Here is a 16,580-nt window from a genome sequence, read left to right as displayed (position 1 = left end):
AAGGATCCTGGTTTCAATGGTCACTTGAGCCCCGAAGCACATGACTGGCCTCGCTGCCAGGGAAGGGGTTTCGGCTATGGCTAAGCTGCCAGAGGGATCTAATCTGACCTGGTAACTTTAATAGCTTTGCCACGGCGCTTGGTTTTACAGCATGGGTGATACAAGGTGACTTCTGCTCAGATTAGCCTTGTACTCCACTGCCATTCTAAGGATGTGGTACGTTTTCCCACTGACCCCGAGGAATGGAAGAGACAGCAATGGAGTCTGCCATATGTTGGACTTCAGCCCCTGGAAAACGCCGACGTTGGCTGTGGCCAATGCATCTGGGACAAAGTCACAAACCACAAGAGATCTCAGGAGGCACCGGGGCTCAGGAGACTGAGTGGTAGCACCATTTCCCTGGCTAGAGGGGCCCTATCTGGGAACCACACCGTGGAGAATGCCACGCTGCACACCCAGGAGGGAGGACGCCACCTTTGTAGGTACAGCGGTGGGAATCATGAAGGCAACGGATGCCTGGGAGGTTGGGAATGGCATGATCCCTCAAGTGTTTATGAATTCCTGTCCTGAAGGCTCACTCTTCCCCCTCCCTGGAAAAAAAGCTCATTGTGCCTCCCAAAAGTCACATTGGCCCCTCAGACATATACAGCCATGGCAGAACCAATCTGAGGGCATACCTGACTCCACATGGGCATGTGTGAGCTGGGGAATCACAGAGAAGGTCTCTAGTCAAAATGGACTTGAAGCCCAGGGCCACCTGGGTTCCAACCCCAGCACCACCGCTCATAAGTCCTGACTGTGGGCAAGTCAGTTATGTTCTCTGAACTCCTATGTCCTCGTGTCAGAATTCTATGCCCCCCCGCACACCTCTGTTGTTGCACAACTGGCATGCACAGGAAAGGCTTGGTGAGCATGGAATCCATCTTCTCCTGTTCTCCTGCTGATCAACAGCATTGGCCAAAAACCTGAAGCTTATTTCTCTAAATTTTCTCCAGTTTTAAATTTGGCTTTTTTTTTCTTTATTGAAGTTACACTTTTCTTGCAAAAGCTATAATGTCAGAGAACTAAACCGAAAGGGATACATCTGTCTACAGTTGAATCGTCTTGAGATAATCACCATTCATGGTTGGGTAAATATTATTTCAATTTCTTTTAAAAATATACCGCTTTAGACTTATTTTCACATTATGTCCTGTTTCACATCCTATTCCATTATGTACTATATACCACATAGAAGCAGACCTGCTTCCACATACCCCGACCTGAGCCTTCTTTGCACACACTGAGTCTTTTCTAATGTCAGGAGTCTGTGTGGTTCTCTGCTAAGGTGACCAAAACTGTGAGGGATGGAGGACAATCTATCAGGAGAGGGTATCATCAAATCTGCTCCCCATCCCAGGAACCAGGTAAAAGCCCCCAACCCCGCCCAGATCCCCAAATCCCACAGAACCCAGGGACACTTACTTAGCTCTGTCCACAGATCTCTTCCTCGGGTGGTTAATACCTATGGTCTCTGCTTTCAGGCTTGGCATTCCTGAGGGAAAAGCATGACATGGCCCCATGTGTCTCTACTTTCTGAGCACAGGAACTTCTTTTCTTACTTTATTATCCAAGTAATGCATGCTCATACAGAAATGCTACTAAAAAAAAAGAGAAATTGTCCATCAACCCATCACCCGATAACCACGTTAACATGTAAATAAATGTTTCCATAATTCACATGTGCATGCACACACACACACTTTTGCAGATTTCACAATGGATAGAGATTTATTTTATGGTTACTGCACACCTCTTACTGTGCTAAGTGCTAGAAGAACAATTAAGGAGAGGTCTGTGTCCTTAAAGATCTTACAGTAATAGAGATAAACATACAAACCAACAAAAATTTAGAAAATGAGCTTGTGTATACGATTTTTACAAATGTGATGTCATATATCAGCTCTAATCAGTAAACACAGTTCTACCACATGATTTAATAAGGTTTTATTGTTTTCCGATATATAGATATGCCATATTTTCCATACCTTGTCCTGTTATACTTAGAAAATCTGTCATTGGGGGTTGATGTTCAGTAACAGGTACGAGATAAATATCCTTGAATAAAATCATATTTCTTTTTTAAAGATTGCTTATTTGTTTATTTGAGAGAGAGTGAGATAGAGAATATGAACAGGGGAAAAGGTAGAGAGATAAGCAGGCACCCCACTGAGCAGGGATCCTGACTCTGGGTTCCATTCCAGGACCCCAGAATCATGACCTGAGCCAAAGACAGACGCTTAACTGACTGAGCCAACCAGGTGCCCTGAAATCATATTTCTTTAGGATAAATTCTTAAAAGTGACGTGACCAATTGTACATTTGAAAGCTTTTGATGTATATTGTAAATGCCTAATGAAGACATCCTTCAATACCAAAAAAAAATTGTATTCTCACTCTACATATTTGTAATTTAGTAAACAAATGTTTACTGACATTTTATGTGTGTGTATATGTATGTTATTGATGGGCTTGTGTTTATATTTATAAAAACGCAGAGAAAATCCTGGAGGGAGCCACAGGCAACAGTAGATACCTCCGGGAAGTAGGTTTGATGGGTTGGGGGAAGGGAAACTGACCTTTCTTTATATAGTTGAGTGGTTTTTGCCTTTTAAAAACGAAAGTGTAGGGACGCCTGGGTAGTTTAGTTGGTTAAGCGTCTGTGTTCATCTCAGATCATGATTCAGGGTCCTGGGATCAAGTCCCACATCAGGCTCCTTGCTCAGTGGGGATACTGCTTCTCCTGACTCCTGCTCCCCTTGCTGTGCTCTCTCTCTCTCTCTCTCTCTCTCGATAAATAAGTAAATAAATAAAACCTTTTTTTAAAATGAAAATGTATTACTTTTATAATAGTACAAACTATGTAGATATCTGTATATTTTGAACTGAACAAAAGTTTAAAACCTGTAAGTCCCCTCAGAGCCCTCCCCTGCTCTCCTACCAGGCTTCATAGTTCTCGTTTTCTGGTGGCAGGTCTCTGTGTGGAACAGTGCTGAGGACACTGGGACTGCGTGTAGAGCAACCCTGTGTCAGTGGCCAGCACAGCCAGGTGCGCTCGCCAGCCCAAGACCATGGTAAGAGCAGCAAGTCCTGCTTTTGTGTCCTAGACCGGCTAGAGGCTCAGCCCTACCCAGACAATGGGCGTCAGGCCCATCAGAGACAGAGAGAGAGAGAACAGGGCTGCAGGTGGGGCCAGTGTTAGCCCCTGTGAAAATTAGAAAAGGTGTTCAATCTCCCAGGTCTAGAAGACTATGAAGACAGATAAATAAGATCTTGCTTTAGAAGTATTTGCAAACCTTGGGGCGCCTGGGTGGCTCAGTGGGTTAAGCCTCTGCCTTCGGCTCAGGTCATGATCCCAGGGTCCTGGGATTGAGCCCCATATCAGGCTTTCTGCTCAGTAGGGAGCCTGCTTCTGCCCCTCCCCCCTCTCTGCCTGCCTCTCTGCCTCCTTGTTTTCTGTGTGTGTGTGTGTGTGTGTGTCAAATAAATAAATAAAATCTTCAAAAATAAAAAGAAGTATTTGCAAACCTTGAACAAGCTGGAAATAGTCTTAAAACAAAAAAGGAAATATCATTAAGTTACTACATCATTCCTCAGCAAGGGCTGGAAAGAGCATGGGTGTGAACAAGTTAGCTTCTGTCTCACACCCAGACACGCATCTGTGCTGGTGTGAAGCACACAGGTCTGTTCGTTCACTCCCAGTCCTTACCCCGCCCTGGCTGGCAGTTGCTGGTCTGCAAAAGAATCTTCAGGCCACGCATGTAGCCTGAGCATCACCTCACCCTGGAGCCCCCGAGGCCCCACACAGAGTACCAGGAGCAGGAAGCCAGCGCTCCCCAAAGTAAATGATCTCGGGAGCTCGTAGGGTGGTTCAGGGACGCGTTGGTAGTCTGGAGGAGCATGCCAAGGTAACAACAGCTGCACTGCAGTCCTGTTCACCATTCTACTGCTCCGCAGAGACTGTAAAGAAGGACTCTTAGCTTTGGGATTTTGAAACCCAGCTGAGGTTAAGGAATGCATTTACAGGAGAAGAAAAATCTTTTATATACTATGTTATGAGGTGTTAGATATTTTCTCTACGTTATTTCCTAATCCTTACAAATAGCCCCATTAGGGGTGCCTGGGTGGCTCATTGGGTTAAGCCTCTGCTTTCGGCTCAGGTCATGATCTCAGGGTCCTGGGATCGAGCCCCGCATCAGGCTGTCTGCTAGGCAGGGAACCTGCTTCCTCCTCTTTCTGTCTGCCAGCCTCTCTGACTACTTGTGACCTCTCTCTGTCAAATAAATAGATAAAATATTTAAAAAAAAAAATAGCCCCATGAGTGGAACAATCTGAGCCTCTCATCTGTGAGGAAGAAACCTCCGAGATGAATTGCTAAGGATGTGGTCGATTATTACTACGATGTGGTAGAGCCTGCTTTTAGATCCAGATCTGAGTGGCTCCACAACCCTCTCTTTTTTCTTATACTACACTACCTCCAAAAATAAAAATTAGGATGGGTATTGTCTGGCAATTTCATTGCAGTCAACCAATGTACTTGCTACTCTCCCAACATGAGAAGTGCTGAGAGTATTAGGGCCTTAGGAACAGACACTGGAAGGTTTCCTAACACTTGGTTAGTGACTTGTTACAGGAACTTGATTAACATTTGGGAAACTAAGAGCTTGAAAGACCTGGATTGATTATGCAACCTCTCTCTGCCGAGTTGATTAGATAGTCCCTAAAATACTGGCTATGGGTCTTGGATCCCTCCGGAAACTGAGAGATGAAGAGGGACCTGTAAAGTTGGGTTGCGACAATAGTCCCATCTCCCCTGACAGGGGCTTGCAATGTCCCCGAGGTTTAAATGCCCCCTGATGCTGCCCAGGGAAGCAGCTGCTGGGATCTGTGCTATGGAAAGTCACTGATGATCTGGCGATCTGTGCCTGGTTCAAGCTGATCCAACTCTAAAGTGTGTGTCCCCCTATCTTTTTTTTCTTCTTCATTGAGCTTCACTTTCTCAGTTTCCCCAAAATCCCAGGGTTCACAAATATTCCCTCCACTACACCAATACACTGTACAATAGTATCATCCCAAAGTCCTCAAGCACCCCCAGCCTGTAAGAAGAAATGAAATTACATCTGAATGGCAGCCTGGGCTGGTACTCCTTAAAGGCAATAAGAACGTAGTGTTCCATTATAGCCACGCCACCAATACTATTCACAAAATATCAATAGGGACTTCAGAAAATCAGAAATCTCAAAAAGTGGCCAGCCTCTCCATTTAGGAATGCAGTGTGAGTTGGGAGAGAGGAGTTGGGAGCAGGAGAGGGTGGAGAGAAGAAAGAGGTCAAACTCACTTGTCGAAAGGGGTGTGTGTGACTACTTAGAATTAACATTACATTAATTAGCTGCAACAACAGGTAAACCCCCAAGTCTTACTGGCTTCTCTCAGTTGAGGGTCACTCCTTCCTGCTGTGAAATCCAGAATGTGTCATCTGCAACAGCAGACAGCTTTTTTCCAGCTGGTAATTTGAGGACCAGGCGCCTTCCATCTTGATTCACCAATTTCAGGACTTGGACCCCAGAATTATTTGTCTGTGTGCTTCAGGCCAGCAGGTGGAAGGGAGGAATGCAGGGTTGCATGTGGTGGGGAGGGGGTGATCAGGGGCCTCTCCCCAGAAGTGGTGCTTGTCACTTCTGCTCCCATTGGGTTGCCTAGAACTCAGTCACATGGCCATAGCTCACTGCGGGGGAAGCTGGGAACTATAATGTACCTTCTCAAGAAGGAGCCATGGGTCCACCTGTTACCCCTAAGGAGGCTGACCTTGCTGACTGTGGCCAAGGCTGCATAGTACTCAGACCTTCCACAGAGCCCCCCTTACAAGATGAGTGTTCTTCCAAACAGCTTTGCAAAAGGAAGACTGAAAACTTCTACATAAAAGCCAGGTCAGTGTTTCTGAGAAGATGTAATAAAAAGAAGGCTCGAAAAATTAGAAAAGAAAGAAAGAAAGAAACCTCAAGGATTCTATATAAGGTGGAAGGAGGGGAAAAGTTGTGATACTCAGATATGGGGTTTTTTCTTGCACCTGAATGTGGCTTGAGGCTTATTTACCCAAAGAAATCTCTACTTGTTAGCATTTTAGGCAGCGTGACCGGATGAGGAATTCTAAGTAGTTCTGCAGAGCCTGGGGGAGAAGTGAGAGGTTACCAGTCCCCACTCCTAGACTAGGTTCTAAGACCTGCAATATTAATATTTGGATCTAAAATCTAGTGAATGGGAATGTGTAAGGAAAAGGTGTGAACTCTGTGTGTGTGTGGAGGAGAGAGCTTGGGATTTCGATCAGGAGGACCTGAATCATTAGGAAGTGAGTGGGGAGTGACTTCTTTCCATGTGTGTATTGGAGATAAATTCTGAAAGTACTTTTTGCTTTTAAAACGGGATGGAGATAGCATATACATATCTACCAGTTTAAAGATCAATTTATATATACTACTTAAAAATATGTATCTATAAGATCCAATTTATATATGTGTATGTTTGTAAAATCTGGCACACAGAGATGCTCATCCCCTTTCCCTCTGCCATTCGAAGTGGTCTCTGTTCTGGGGCACCTGGCTGGCTCAGTCGGAAGAGGATACATGCCACTCATGTTCTTGGGTCATGAGTTCCAGCCTCACGTGGGGTATCGTTTATTTACTTAAGTAAATAAAACTCAGAAGAATAGTGGCCTCTGTTCTTCAGCAGTCTTGATTATTAGGCAGAAGAAACTGTTTTACTTGGCCTCAGAGAGCTTATTTGAAGATACGCCATTATTCAATATTAAACACGGATCTGTATAATCCAGAAAGGTCAGCTGCCCATATCAGGGCTTAAGCTTCCAAATACCCTTGCCCAGCTCAGTCACCAGAAGTGCATGAATGTCAGGTCCTCTCTGCCCATCTGCACTGTCACCCAAGGAAACTCCACACAGCAACGTGGCATGGGGGGTGTCCTCCCCCTTACAGCCCTCCCCACTCTCCACATAGAGCTGCAGGGGCTGCCCTCCAAACCGGTGAGGCGGTTGGCAGGTCCGGTCAGCCACCACTTGCCTGTGTTAGGACGAGAAGCTGGATAGAAGGATGATACAACAATGAGCAGGAGGGAAGAGAGTGGGGAAGGCAGGGGCACAAGACATTGTATCTGAAGAGGAAGCCCAGGGTGGCATCTCAGCCCCTGTCCTCTTTTCCAGAGCCCCTTCCCACGGGCCTCTTCTGCTCCGGCATTCTCAAGAGCACCGGTAATACAGAACTCACTTCATTTAAAGGAGAAGCATACGCCACTGTCCGTGTAAAGCAGAAGAGCTCACATCAGTGGGGTTTCAAACTGGGGGGGAGGGGGACGGGGGTACTTGTGAGCTTCCGGCTCTAGCAACAGCTCTTAGCAATGAGGACCCTTGCGTCCCACAACAGCGTGACTTATCCAAGGTCACACAGTCTGAGGCTTAAATCTAGGTACACTCAGTTATAAGCAAGAATTCCTTTTTGAGGGCACCTGGGTGGCTCAGTGGGTTAAAGCCTCTGCCTTCAGCTCAGGTCATGATCCCAGGGTCCTGGGATCGAGCCCCGCATTGGGCTCTCTGCTCAGCAGGGAGCCTGCTTCCCCTGGCTCTCTCTGCCTACTTGTGATCTCTGTCTATCAAATAAATAAATAAAAATATTTTTTAAAAAAAGAATTCCTTTTTGAATAATACTATCACGGATCCTGGAAACAGCAACCATTATGGGGTGCTTGCTGTCTTCCAGACATGGTGCTGAATTATGAACATAATTATCTCGTTGCATTCTCACCCCTGACACTGTGGGACAGGTACTATTCTCATAAACTGAGCCTCCCAGGGGTTGAGTAACTTGTCCACGGGTGGTCGCACAGCTGTGGAGTTGGGATCTGACCCAGGTGGCCAGGCTCCTGAGCGCAGACTCCTGCCTGTTATGTGACCAAGATTTGACACAGCACAGAGATCTAGGCAGGAAGACACATGCTTAATATTCTCCTGGGGACCAGATGTTATCCTCTCCAGATGACCTCACCTTCAGTCTCATGCTCCAATCGAAGAACCCAGGGAGAGGCAGAGCTGGGATTTGGAGCAGGTCAGTGTTCACAAGGCATTGCTGGTAAGTAGCTTTTGTTTGGAGCAAGGACTCTTGAATGGGGACAATCCCTTCTACACAATTGCTGTGCTCTTTAGCACTTTGAGGAGAAATGGTATTAGATTGTGACTTCATTGACCCTCATTAGGCAAAACTTGGTTCCATGCTAGGTTTCCTGACCTCCAGATGGGAATCCTGAACCCACATAAAGTTGTTGTGCTGACAGCTTCATGGCGTTGATGGTTCAGCTGATAATTCCCAGTAGAATAAAATATGGGTAGGTTCCGATTCCCCTTTCTCTTGTGATATTTCCTTGGGGAACTGATACATTTTTGCACGGGCTGTCTGTACGTGCCCTGCTATTGGGAAGAGAAAGACATACATTCCCTTTCATAGAAATTAATGATAATAATAGCGGCTTTTTTTGTTGTTTTGAGGACTCTTCCAGGAATAGATATGTTTCCATATGTGTTCATTTAATCTGCCCAACAGGCCGATGCAGTAGGAATTAATACGCCCACTTTACAGTTGAGGAAGTGAGGCTCAGAAAGAGCAATTAATTTTCACAAGATCACACAACTGCCAAGCAGCAGAGCCAGAGGCAAACTGGATCTGTCACACCCCAGAGTCCTCTGTCTTAAGCGCTAGGCAGTGCTTGCATTGGTCTTAGTGAACAGCCAGAAATAAGGGCCCTATTGCTGTACCTCAACTCTCTTAAAATCACAGCGACAGGTTTTTTCCTTTTTTTTTTTTTTTTTAGATTTTGTGTATTTATTTGAATAAGAGAGAATGTGCAGTGGGGGGGGGGGTCAGAGGGGGAGAGAGAGAGAGAGAGCAGACTCCTAGCTGAACAAGGAGCCTGATGCAGGACTCCATCCCAGGACCCTGAGAGCAAGACCCAAGCTGAAGGCAGATGCTTAACCCACCCAGGCGCCCCCACAGTCACAGCTTTATGTGGGTGAGCCCCACCTTTAACCTGAATGGGCATCAGAATCCACTGTAGCAAACAGCTTGGCCCAAAGTGGTTGTGTTCTGTGTATGAAATCTTAGCACTAGGCCTGTTGCTGTGTCCATACAAACCTATTTATCTGTGTCCCAGAGAGAAGTCAAAGTTATCTTCTAGGCAGTTGGACTGAGCCTGACAGTGATATGTCCCAGTTAAGTACAGTCTTTGGAGTTTGATCTTAGTTCTGCCATATTATTTTGGTATATTACTAAACCTCTCCAAGATTCCATTTCCTCATCTGTAAAATGGCAGTATTAGTGCCTGTCTGTGTTGGAAACCATGTGCGGGGGCTTGCTGCTTACAATGGCTCCCTGAACATTCCCCCCAAACACACACGCAGGGCCCTCAGCAACTTGGTTTATATTATCAGCAATCGGACGATCCATTTCTCTCCTGCAGCATTCCAAATTTGCAACTGAGAAAATCTAGCTTTTTGGGGTTGATTTTGAACTTAGGGTTCTGGAATGGTCACATTTCCTCCATCCTTTAGTTTGAGAAACAGGAAGAACCGTAACTGGGGAACCCTTTGAAGGTTGCTGTTTTTTTCGGGGGTGGGGGTTGTGGCAGAGTGGCAGCACAGTCAAGTGGCACGCCCACTTCGTAGGCCTGGGGAAGCCAGATGACATTGGCTTAAAATTCGCTTCTATGAGCAGACTATTTTCGTTGTTTCATACCAGCCGGGGTGCTGTAGAATGCTTACCTCCTCCTCTGTAAGAGGAAGTCCACCCTGCTCACACCCCATTTAGTACCCAGCATTTAGTACCCCGAACTTAGTACCCAGCATGGGACCCAGTCAGAGATCGGTAAAGCTTTTTCCAAGAACCGAATGCAGTTTTTTCATTCATTAATATTTGCCCACGCACACACCCAGGAGATAGCCACATGGAAGGATTCAAATGGAAGTTTATCCAGCTTCAACACCGTGCCCTTCCTGCTGTTGGTGCTTTTATGGGACTTCCATTCTGGCAACTAAAGGATGCATTACGTGTCCTGTTCAGACCCATTCTCCATCACATGCTCCAGAACCCCTTCTGCTTTCCTGCTCTTCTCTCTGTCCCCATCCTTTAACCAAAACGCCCATTCATTTATCACTGCCCATATCATGAGTTCATCTAATAATTACTGAACTCAGCAAATGCTGATCACTGGAAGACAAAAGATACATAAGACCACTCCCTCATCCTCACCATCAGGATAGTCTCAGGAAAGAAATGTAAAAATAATAATAGATCATTGTAAATATAAGGTACAAAGTGCTATGACCAAACAAGTATAAAGTTACCTCTCCCGGGGGTGGAGGTTGTGGAGGGTTCTGGCAGTGAGGTTTGTGCTGAGCCTGGTGAGATGTGGCAGGGAAAGAAAGGGAAAAGGTGTTCCAAGTTCAAGGAACAGCTTGAGCAGGAGTGTGATGTACCAGGGAAGGGGCAGCAATCAAAGCAGCCCAGAGGGCCAGGGCCAAGAGGAAGGGAGGCAGGCTTGGACCCCATTGCCCAGGCTCTGAAGGCCCTGCTCGGCTCTGAGTGACCCCAAGGACAAACAAAGCATGTGCTTAGGACACTGGGGGCAAAACAGGGCCCCCAAAATAAAATCAGGAAAAAAGAACATCTAAAAAGAAACTAGTTTTAATTTCAACACACATTTGAGTTTTGTTGAAATTTCAAAATTATTTCAAAATAGATTTTTATTTCCGGTTGAAACATTTTTAAAAATTTGGAATTACATGGGGGAGAACATCACTATCATTTTTTCAGTGTTTAGGGTCTCTCAAATATCTCTCTCTGGCTCTGACACTGTTACAGAAATTGGACACCAACCTCAGCACTGGGATAGGCAGGATCAAGTTGAAGCAGTTTGCGAAATTGCTTTATGAATAGCCTATAACTGGCCTCTTAACCTACCCGGGGGGTACTAGCAGTTTATGATGTCAGGTGTTTTTCCAAAAGACCTCTCACTGGTGGCATTTCAGGAACTGTGACAAAGGAAGCATGATAGGGAGGGTCTCTTTCCATAGCCTTAGAATTAGGAAGCAGGGCCCCTGGTGAAATGTTAAGGACTCTACTTTCCAAAGAGAAGTCAGCCCTCTCCCCAGAGGTGTAAGACTCTGCAAACTCGTCCTACCATTCCCAAGTAGCCCAGTCATCCTTATCCCACGTTACCAATAAGACATCTTATGGGACACGATGCTCAAGGCCAGAAGTTACACATGCCTTCCTCTGCCCGCACTGTCTCTGGGGAGGGAGGGTGTATTCTTCCAAAAAACCAGTGGGAGTATAGGTTTCAGGAAATCATTGGTCTAGCTTAGGAGTGTTTACAAGAAGGAGGAAATGAAATCTCCCTCCCCAGCTGGCTGGTTACAGCAGCCACCTTGCCCCCGCCCTCCCACTCTGTGCTGCCTGATGAGAAACATTCTGGAAGAACCTAGCATGTATGTTGAGAGTTAGGGTTCTCAGAAAAGAAAGTGGGCAAGATGAAGTGAAACTCTAGGCCGTAAAAGGATGTACTTCATATAGGCAAAGACCCCCGCAACCGCCTAAATCAGACCAAGACAGGAGACTAAGGGGGGCGGAGGGGCTCCTTCCCAGCAGCAGGTGACCTAGGAGCACCCCTGCTGGCTCTCCTGACTCTCCGTGTCCTCAATACCAGAGCTCTAGGGCCCAGAGCAGGGCACAGAGAAGTGAGACAGGGGGCTGCGCCCTGGCTAATGCCCAGTTCCTAGGTTGGAATTTCTATAAGGCTGTATCTGTGCCTAGCAGGTGCCTGGCCTAGAGGAGACATTTGCTTGTGTTGCAAAAGGAACATGTGGATCAAGTACATAATATAAGTTAGTGCCCCCCCCCACCCCACTCCACCCTTTTCTCTGTCACTCACAGCTTTCCTGCTTTGGGAGAGTCTTACTCATCTGCCAGAGGAGGGAGTTCCTTTGGCTAGGACTGGCTTGGGCAACAAGGCCTTCCTCAGAAGACCTACCAGGCGGGAGTTCTTCAGACGTAGTTTCTGGGCAGGGCTCAGGCTCTCACGTGCCTAGTCCCACCCCTGGGCTTTCTAGCTCAGTGGGCGGGAGAGCATAAATTGCAGCTGTCCTCAGCCTTGCTGCATTTTTACCGAAGACTTCCAAAGGCAACATGAAGTTGGGGGGTTTTCTCCTCCTGGCGATGCTCCTCACCCTCAGCTCAGAGGTACAGGAGCTCCAGGCTGCGGTGAGACCACGGCAACTTCTGGGTAAGTCTAGGCAAAAGGCAACCCTTTCTCTGCATGAGGGAGCGGGAAAGTGGGCCGGCAGGGACTGGTGTGCGCTGGGGGTGGGGGGAAGGAAGGCAAGAAGGACAGACCTTCTAGTCCAGGAGCCACCTTGACTGCAGCACCTCTCTCCTTCTGCCTCCACTCTTCCCCCTCCTTTCCTTGGGTCTTCCTTTCCACTGGACTCTCCACTCTTCCCTCTTGCTGCCTCATCAGCCCCCCGCCATCTTCCCCAGCATCTCTCTCCCCCATGGGTTTCTTGGTCTCTTGCTACAAATAGATCAGGTCACAAGAGAACATAGTTTCCTGATCATGCTCTATGGGAATCATCTTAATCTCTGCTTTTCCTTTTACCCCCAACATTCTCAAAGGAGCAATCTTAACTCTCTACCCGAACTTTCCCCACAACTCCTTCCTTTGCCTCCTAAAGATGGTCACCATTCCTGTCCCCATCAGTCTTCAGAAACTTTGCTCCCAGGATCTGCTGACACATCTCTTGACCCTCCTCAACAGCAAAAGTCTGTAACCTCTGCAGCACTTGGCATTGTTTGCCATTCCATCAGTCCTCGGATTTTTCTTCTCTCCTGGATTATTGTTGCTGGAGCTCTTACTTCTCCCTAAAGATTCTTGGCTTCAACTCCTAATCCTCTCTCTGCTGTGCTGTTCTCTCCCACATTAAACCAGTTGCCAAATACTGTCCATTCTTTGAAATTGTCTCTTGCATGTGCTCCTGCCTTTCCACTTCCCATTGCCACATGGCCCATCCGGCCCTGACTACCCCTTGCTTGGGACAGTGCCATGTGGTTTCCTGACAGCACTTCCTGACCCTGGATTGCTTCTGAGGTTTGCTTACTCATGGAACCCTGGTCCATTCTATACCCTTATGCCACAATAATTCTCTTAAGTGAACTACAGTCCTATCCCTCCCTTGTTCTAGCAAGTGAAACCCAAACTCCTCAGGTCCTCAAGATCTGGCCCCATAACTTTACCCCCCACCTACTTTTCCTGCCTGACTTCCAATTGCCCCCTTCTACTTCCCAAGCCTTGTATTTATTTGCCAGTCTTCCCGTATTCCTTGTATTTCAGCCAAGGAGTGAGGAGATGAGGCACCCAGGGTGCCGTATTTAAGGAGATGTTCACTCTCAGGGCTGTGCATGTGCCCCTTAAACTTTGTGCTGCAAGTGCCTTGCATGCCTCTTCCTATGCCAGGCCCAGTTACATTTCTCCCCTTGTGAACTCTTACCAGTAATTCTCTTCTCTTCCATCAGACTCTACCACGCCCCTCAATTCTGCCTTTAAAAGATTCCTCTACTTCAAGACTCACCTTTTCTAGTCAATCTACTGGAAGTAATGTCCTCTCTCCTCTGAACCCCCCTTTCCTTTGGATATACCTCTTCTCAGGACACTTGTCCACACTGCCCTGTTTCCTGTGCCTTCAACACAAGACTTACTTACCTCCATTGTTAGACTCTATGCTGCTTTAAGGTAATGACTCTATATCTTTATATTTTCTGAATAACTTAGCTCTATGCTTTGCACCTTGTAAGAAATCAACAGATTTACTGAATGACCAAACAGCTATGAGTGGAGACAAAGTCTTGAATCTTCTCACCACAAATCAACAACAGTGGATAGAAGCATGGAGGGATCGCATTGACTTTCTCTGAGGGATGCAAGTATATGGCAGACACCCCACCGGGCCCGTTCTTACAGTCTTACAGTGCTAGATAGCATTCTCTTCCTTCCGAGCCTCGTGCTTGGTGACAGCCTGAGCCCTCTCAGCAGGTGGTGCCAGCCCTCTCAACACAGCATCAGAGAGTCATCTTTTTTATTTATTTATTTGACAGAGAGAGAGATCACAAGTAGGCAGAGAGGCAGGCAGAGAGAGATGGAGAGGCAGGCTCCCTGCTGAGCAGAGAGCCCGATGTGGAGCTCGATCCCAGGACCCTGAGATCACGACCTGAGCCGAAGGCAGAGGCTTAACCCACTGAGCCACCCAGGCACCCCCAGAGAGTCATCTTTATGGATCAGGACTGACACTGGAAAATGAACTTCATTTTCCCTGCTCAATCCAAGAGCTCCATTTTACCCGTGAGGAACAAAGGCCCAAAGAAGTCTAGACACAGAAACAGGTAGAGAAACTCCTGATAATCGCTGAGCAGAAGCAAAACCACAGCACATATTCATCCAGAGCTCTGCATACATTTACCTTGAAGCTTCTGTATGGTCTTCACCAGTTTCTTGGACCTACTTCATTTGATCTCAAAGACTAACTCTGAGGCTCTGGGAACCTGGGGGCAGGGCTCCACTCAGGCCAGGAGTGACCTCTTGAAATTTGGAGATATGCTCATCATGTCAAGATCTACTTCACCAAGTGGGATGGCAGAGGGAGCTTGGCCCAGGGGCCAGGCAGGTGTCAGTTGAATTCCACTTCTGTACCTACTAGTGGGCAGTTCACCTCTGTGCACCCCAGCTGCCACACCTGTAAGGTGAGACTAGTCAGACTCACTGTGCAGGGTGACTGCGAGGCACCCTTGATGGCCTTTGGTAGATGTGAATCTCCTCTTTTCTGCCCATTTCCCTGCAGAGTAGGGAAGTGGGGACATCTGAGGGGACTTCTTTGTACTTCTCTTCTGCAAACACAGTTACGCTCTTCGTTAAAGTGGGCCTTACTTTATTGTGGTCATGTGAATGCATCATTTTAAACGGTAATGTGTAAGATGTTAATGAGTGTTGTTCTGTAACTATTTACAAATTCTCTTTTTATTCAACTGGAAAACAAAAATGGAACGGATTCTTTCAATGAGTCAAGGGCTGTCCTCTCTGATACTTGTGCTTAAAGCCGGGTGTTTTTCAGCCACTCTGTTCTAATGCAGGCACCTGCATTGAGGTCTGCAGCGGCGACTGGGATTGTGACCTAGGGGAGAGGTGCGTCAGCAATGGGTGTGGCCATGTCTGTGCTGCAGTTTAAGGACAGGTAAAAACATCACGCCCTCCCTGCTTCCTCAAACCTTGTTCCCACTAGGCTGACTGGCTCTGATGGGACTTCCCAGAAGTGGGTGGGATAGAAACCTGTCTCTCTGTGGCCTTTCCCTCTTCACACCCTTCCCAAGAAGAAGTATCTATCACAGGATGGTGCCTTCCAAACCTTTAAAATAATTTCACTATCCTAGCTCATCATATATCCAGGAAAGAAATAAGATTATTTATTTGAACAAAAAGAACATAAAAACCAGTCACATTATCTCCCATCCCCAAATGATAGGTGCTTAATACTCTGGTGCATGTTTTAAACACACACACAGATACATAACATATATATTGAAATGAGATGATCTTATGCCTATTTTGATTTCTTAATTATTTCACTTAGAAATAGCAAGTGAACAACTTTGAACAATACCAATCTTCTTTAACAGCCTTGTAGAAGTCCACCATATATACTCATTTAGTAACCCCCATTAATACACATTTAATATTTCATTGTTTATTAATATGGTTATAATGAATATTAAATGTGTGCATATGCCCTTATTAATTTCCTTGGAATAAATTCTAAGAATTATAATTTATGACCAAAGAATATGTTCATTTTCCACCTCTGATGCACACTACCAGATTGACCTATGAGAACCCCTTTCCTGTAGAAATTTTTCAGGGTCCTCACATGATCGTTTCTTTATTTTCTATATCCATCAAATGAAAACGCATAATGAAAAGCTACCATGACTCAGCCTTGATTATAAACTAAGCTGTATTTATTAGTCTACATAATAACTAACACAATAGAATCAACATAAACTTTGCAAGTAACCCATTTGTGTTCAGAATATACTATTTGTCCAATTCAGCCACATCCTTGGGATGCTTTTGGCCTTGCTGGTTCTTTCAGGTGCTTATTGATTCCCAAAACTGAGAACTATCCCCTCTTGATTGCATTCTGTCATTCCAGGTCCCCAAAACAGCAGGTCTCATGTATAATTTTTTGGTCCATTTTTCAGATGAAGACTCATCTTGAAGGTCATCCTTCCCTAATAATTTCTCAACACTTCCTGTCTTCAAAGATACAACTGGAACTCCTTGACCAGGAAGACAGATGAAAATGGGGGTCTGTGGGTAGAGATTACAAGAGATGTGGTGGGGAAGGGGAAAGAGTCATTTCTTTTAATAAATCATCATTGTCAACAGTA

The 16,580-nt window shown here is 46.1% G+C and overlaps 1 long non-coding RNA gene across 2 annotated transcripts in view; it reads left to right on the top strand.

The window, feature by feature from the left end:
* LOC101677551 overlaps nt 1-16,580 on the top strand; it is a 35,256-nt gene extending 18,676 nt beyond the window's left edge. The window contains exons 3-5 of one of the 2 annotated variants that reach the window (XR_006603743.1): nt 3,013-3,113; nt 15,267-15,367; nt 16,392-16,580. This is a non-coding gene — a long non-coding RNA (uncharacterized LOC101677551). Of the gene's footprint in view, nt 1-3,012; nt 3,114-7,249; nt 7,655-15,266; nt 15,368-16,391 lie in introns of those variants that run through there. The other variant, XR_006603742.1, reaches the window with a different exon arrangement.

The sequence above is a fragment of the Mustela putorius genome, unplaced genomic scaffold, assembly GCF_011764305.1.
Source record: "Mustela putorius furo isolate JIRA1106 unplaced genomic scaffold, ASM1176430v1.1 tig00003962_pilon_pilon_pilon, whole genome shotgun sequence".
NCBI lineage: Eukaryota > Metazoa > Chordata > Mammalia > Carnivora > Mustelidae > Mustela > Mustela putorius.
Note: the sequence above shows the minus strand (reverse complement) of the source record. Positions and strands in the feature narration are given on the sequence as shown.